We start from the raw sequence: 6389 nt of genomic DNA, 5'->3' as shown, positions 1-6389 counted from the left end.
CATGAGGAGAACAAAGGACTGAGGAAGAGGGTCCTCCCACTGGGGTCCTCCCACTGCTGTCCTCCCACCGACTCCCACCTCCACACCCTGCCGTCTCTCCATCACCTGCCTTCGCTCTCTAACTCGCTGTTAAAGGTTCTCAGACTTTTGACTGTTGGACCTGACTTCACAGATTAGACTCTTCTGCTTCTCTGGTCTTGAGACTAAAACTAGACCATACCATTGTTTGTCTAGGTCCCTAGGTTGCTGACAGAGACTTTAGGCACCAGCCCCTCCCCCACTGTTCCTTCACTAAACCCATTCCTCTCTCCCTCTCATGCATACACCCACACCCCACTGGCTACAGCTTTTGGCACAGAGAAGTAGGATGTTACTTCATGAACACTTGAATGTGTATTTTGTTTTCTTGTTTCTTTGAGTTTTTCAAGACAGGGTTTCTCTGTGTAACAAGAGCCCAGACTGTCCTGAACTCATTTTGTAGACCAGGCTGGCCTCCAACTCACAGAGATCCTCCTGATTCTGCTTCACAGAATCAGTGATGGGATTAAAGGCATGTGCTATCAAGCTGTCGAGTGTGTTTTCTTGTTGCTATTGGTTTTGTTTTTTTCGATTTTTTTTTTTTTGAGACAGGGTTTCTCTGTATAGCCCTGGCTGTCCTGGAACTCACTCTGTAGACCAGGCTAGCCTTGAACTCAGAAATCCGCCTGCCTCTGCCTCCCAAGTGCTGGGATTAAAGGCGTGTGTCACCACCGCCCAGCTGTTTTTGCTTTTTTGAGGCAGGGTTTCACTATGTAGCCTTGGCTATCCTGGAATTCATTGTGTGCACCAGGCTGGCCTCAAAGTCATAAAGATCTGCCTGTCTCTGTCTCCCAAGTGCTGGGATTAAAGGTGTACTTCAGACAAAGGGAAGATTCAAAAAGCTAGGAACAGTGATGCATATTTATAATTCCAGTTTAGGAGCAGAGGCAGGAGGATCATGAGTTCAAGACCAGCCTAGGCTGTTTAGTGTGATGATCAGAGAACTTGCCTCCATGTGGCTCTGGTTTTTATCCTTAGCCTTGCATAAACAAGTCAGGGTGGTACACACCTGTAATTGCAGCACTCAGGAGATGGAGACAGAAAGACTAGGAATCTGAGGCTAACCTCAACTATGGGGTGAGTTCAAAGCTAGCCTGAGCTACAAGTCTAGTCTTAAGGGGAAAAAGAAGAAGAAGAGAGGGCTGGAGAGACAGTTTAGCTATTAAGAACAGGGACCGTTCTTCCAGAGGACCCAGGTTAGATTCCCAGCACCTACATGGAAAGCTCACAATTGTTAGAAACACCAGTCCTAGGGGATCCAGCTCTGCTGGCCTCCACAGGCACAGCACGGATGTGGTACAAACTTAAATTCAAGCGAAACACCCATACACATAGAAATAAATAATAATAAAAAGGAAAAGATTAAAGAGGTCATCAGAGCTACCTTCTTGATGTCAAGGGTGGGGCTACTGCTCCAGTTTCAAGATAGACGTGGTCTCAAGCTTTAAGTGATCTCTTAGCAGTGAGATGCTACCCAGTAATGTTTCCGGAGTGTGATCCACCCTGGCAGAGCTGCGCAGGAGATTGCCATCCAGTCTGAAAGGCAGCATCAAGCCAAGGCGAACCATGAACCACGCCATGCAGCAGAATATGCCTGGCGTGACTTGTATCTTTGCTTCATTATACTTTTTTCTTTTTAGGAATGAAAATGACTCGTATGCATTTCTGATTTCTCCTATTCACAGATGAAGGGTGATTTTGCGTCTGGCTTTGTTAATTCCAACCTACCCGCTTCCCCCAACCCATTCTCCCAAGCTCTCCACCACCTCCAAGGGCTCTGCCCCCTGGCCCATGGTGCTTGTGGGAGGTAGTGACATCTTGATGAGGTTAGGCATGGCTGAAGAGAGATCATTAATGGTGGTGGTTGTGGGGTGCAGTTGAAAAGGATTATGGGATACTACTCACTTGATACCCACACGGCCCTGTCTTTTTCTCTCTGTCTCCTATTCTCCCCCTCTTTCCCCTTACTGGCCATTCTGAGATAAGGAAGTTCTGCCATATGCTCCTGCCCCATGACAGGCTCCAAAATGCAGGAGGTCAGTTGAGCCAGGGCTGAAAGCAGGCAGAGTAAAGCTTGCCGCCTTGGGAGTGGATTCACAGTGACGTAGCATGCTTACACTTGGTTCTCGCCATCTCTGACTGACATGAGCCTTTGCACTCCAGGGCTGAGCTTAACTGGGGCCCCACTTTGGATGAAATAAATGTACTTGGTGTGCAGTAAGGGTGTGAATGGGACAGGGTGCTGTGGACTGAGTCACACTCCTTCCCATTCTCGAGTCATAACCCCCAGTGTGCCTGCATTTGGAGCAAGGAAGTACTTAAGATTAAATGAGGTTACAAGTATGGGCTCTGCAGGATTGATATCCTGATAAGGAGAGGACCAGGGAGTTCAGTCTTTCCTTCCTGCCTTTTGAGGACACAGTGGAGGACTGATTAGAAGCCAAGATGAGCGCCTTGACCAGAAACCTTGGTCTGGGACTTTTAATCTCTAGAAGTGGGAGGAAATAAACTCCAGTTTATAAGTTTCTGAGTCACTACGGTTGGTTTTGTGGCCCCAGCACACTAATACAATCTGTAGTGATGGAGGGGCCCTGCACAGGACTGCAGGGCTCTGTAGAACCCTACCACAGAAGATACATGGAGCCCCATTAACTTCCAAAGGAGGCCTCTTATGGCCTCTGATATCCTTGGCATAAACAAGACAAGAGCAAAATTACCTATGGGGTGCTGCTGTGCACCTCAAATTCAAGCCCAGTTCCAGGCAGGGATAGGAACAAGCCATGAAGACTCTGCTTCACAACTCCTTAGAGGACCAGAGAGATGGCTCAGTGGTTAAGAGCACTGGCTGCTCTTCCAAAAGACTTAGGTTGAGACCCAGCACCTACATGGTGGCCCACATTCATCTATAACTTCAGTTCCAGGAGCTCCAATGTCCTTTTCTGGCCTCTGAGGTCACTGCATGCATATGGTGCACAGACAGATGCAGGCAAAACACCCATGCACATAAAGTTGTACAAATAAGGTAAAAGAGTAAAATTGGGAGGCGGTGGTAGGGATATAGCTCTGCTAGAGAGTTTGCCTGGGTTTCATAAAATCCCAGATTTGGTCCCTAATGTCACCAAACAGCACACACAAAACCACAAAATAAAACAAAACAGAAAAGTCTACACATTAATTACACACAAACGAAAGCCTTTGTTGATGCCAGTGTCTACTTATTAGTACACATTCTTGTGTGGTTATTTTCCTCTTAATGTGTTAAAATCTTTGCATGTTGTGTTAAGATGGTGATTCCTGTGTGCTCAGCCCTTCCAGATTTATGAACTGTTGCGGAATGTTTGTTTGGCTGCATTCCTCTGTCCAGGAAGTCATTTCCTTCCAGTAGAGGGACAGTACTATCTGAGGAGGTCAAGTCTCAACTGGATGAAGGTGGTCGGGCTGGCAGCCTATACGCCTATATAACCAGCCAAACTGGAAGATGAGCACCCAGATCCTCCCATCTCACGCTCCATAAGGAGGGAGGATAGACAGAGGGGAGATTAAAGTTTGGAATCAACCATCACGAACCCACTCACAATTCATTCTGGAAGAGTGGTCAGCAGAGGTGAGGTTGAGGGATCTTCCTTCTCTTGCTGGTTTTCAGCACTTCGTAAGCTGAGGCAGCCTCTGTGGCAAATGTGCTCAACGGGCCCCTGTCTACTTATCACAGTCACTGGGAAGGTCAGGAACGACAAGAACCAGGTGTGCTCCAGCACCCCTCTTGCAAGCCCAGCAGTCCAGTGTCCAGTGGAGCTGATCTGGTGTGAGTGAAGGACCCTTAGCCAACGCTCTCACAAGGGAGCGCACACAGAGGACAGCAGCAGCTTACAAAGAGCTGAGTCCCACAGAAGCTCAACAAAGTGGAAGGTAAGCACCAGAAGGGAAGGCCTGGCAGGAGGAACAGGAGCCTACCAGATGATGTTGGGACAAACTGGCTCGCAGGGGCTTAGTGGGTCCTCTCAGGCTGCTCTGCCAAAAGATAGGAGGCTGGCTTCTACACCACACATCTGTCTCCTGCTCCGCTGGAATCAGGCAGGTCCTGGTTAAAGAATATGGTTCCAGCATATGGTGAGGCTCCTTTCTTGGCTCTCAGGTGGCCATCTTTCTGCTGTAAGCTTGTATGGAGGAAGGCACAAGGGCTTCTCTGGAGCATCTTGTAAGGGTGCCAATCTACTCAGAGTGTGCAGCTCTCAGGATCCCATCCTGCCTCCAAAGTCCCGCCTTCTCATGCCATCTTCTACCGTGGGGTGAGGGCTCACTGAATGAATTCTGAAGATTTACTGTTTGAATCTTGGTGAGCGTTGATGGGAGAGTGAACTAAAAGAAAGAGCTTTCTACAGTATAGATGGTGGAGAATAGATTTTGTTTCTGTTGATGAGCATGTGAAATATACTCATCATAGATAGCTAGAGGTTTGAGAGCCTTTTCTTTTCTTTGTCTCTCAAGCATTAGGGATAGAACCCAAGCATAGCTAGGAGGTGATGGCACACACCTTTAATCCCAGTACTCAGGAGACAGAGGCAGGGAGAGCTGAGTTGAGACCAGCCTGGTCTACATAGCTAGTTCCAGAACAGCCAGGGATACACAGAGAAACCTTGTCTCAAAACAAAACAAAAACAAAGAACCCAGGCCTTCAGGCAGGCTAGGTAAGCACTCTACCAGGGGGCTAGCCCCATAGTCTATGCTCTTATTTTAGAATTAATAATAAAAAGACTGGCAAAAGATAGCTCAGTAGAATAAAACACTTATTGCACAAACCTGATGACCTGAGTTCTATCCCCAAATCCATGAAAAAAATAACTAAATCAGGCATAATAGCATCCATCTATAATACCAGAGCTGGCACAGTGAGATAGAAGGAAGAGACTTGAGAAACCCACCACCCCATTCCTTCCTGAAGCTCCAGAGCCAGCTAGCCTTGTATAGGAGGCACAGGGGCAGAAACAAGAGAGGTCTGGTCTCAGAAACAAGGTGAAAGAAAGAACCCATCTTAGAAGTTGACTTTTGACCTCCACATGTGCTGGCCATGTAAAGGTGTTCACAGCCAACCATGATGACCTGGGTCTGATCCCCCAAACTCACAGTAGAAGAAGGGAGCCTGCTACTGTGAGCTGTCCTGTGACCTCCACACACATACTGTGACAAACACAACTGCTGTCACATGTTCATTTGCAAACACAGGCATACACAGGCACACACACGCACATGTACACATACAGAGGAACACACATGCATGTACACATACTCACACAGGCACATACACACATATGCACATACATACATATGCACATACACATGTGTGCTCATATCTGAGCCTGATATGATGCCCTGAGCTGGAGTTCACCTGCCCTTAGAGAACTGAGAGCTAGCGAAAGAGACAGACATAGTCATGTGTAAACTTGGATAGGATTCTGTTCAAGTCCAATAACTTAAGATGACAGTGAAATATAAGTGAGAATACATCCTCACACCTGGTGGAATGGTTACAATCCAGAACATTGACAAAACCAGATGTTGATGAATGTGTGGAACAACAGAATACTCACTGCAGTGAGATTACAGAATACCACAGCAGCTTTGAAAAACAGTCTGGATCTTTCTCTTCTTTACTGTTTTTTTCTATTCTATTCTTTTCAGGTTTTCAAGACAAGGTTTCTCTGTATTACCCTGGCTATCCTGGAACTTGATCTGTAGACCAGACTAGCCTAAAACTCAGAGATTTGCCTGCCCCTGCTTCCCTAGTGGCTGGGATTAAAGACTTGTGCCACCACTGCTCAGCTATCTGGATGTTCTATGGTAAGCACACTCTTCCCAAATGGTCCAGCAATTGACTCTTTAGTATTATTTATTCCAAGAGCATTCATCCTAAAACAAATGTCACACTAAAGCCCACAGGTGAATTTTTTTTTGGGGGGGGGGGTTTCGAGACAGGGTTTCTCTGTGTAGCCCTGGCTGTCCTGGAACTCACTCTGTAGACCAGGCTGGCCTCGAACTCAGAAATCTGCCTGTCTCTGCCTCCCAAGTGATGGGATTAAAGGCGTGCGCCACCACTGCCCGGCAAACCACAGGTAAATTTTTATAGTAGCTTCATGAATGGTTGCCAAAATTTGGGAGCAACTGAGATATTTTTGTATATGAACAATAAACTATGGTACGTAAATTTGATAAAATATTTTTCCATCCTAAAAAGGAATGAGCTATCAATCATGAAAAGAGAAAAAGCTTTGTATGACTACATATTTACAACATGTGTGACTACATATTCACAACAT

This window comes from Grammomys surdaster, unplaced genomic scaffold (assembly GCF_004785775.1).
Source record: "Grammomys surdaster isolate TR1022 unplaced genomic scaffold, NIH_TR_1.0 145, whole genome shotgun sequence".
NCBI classification, from domain to species: domain Eukaryota; kingdom Metazoa; phylum Chordata; class Mammalia; order Rodentia; family Muridae; genus Grammomys; species Grammomys surdaster.
The sequence above is the reverse complement of the archived record's forward strand: the minus strand, read 5'-3'. Positions refer to the sequence as shown.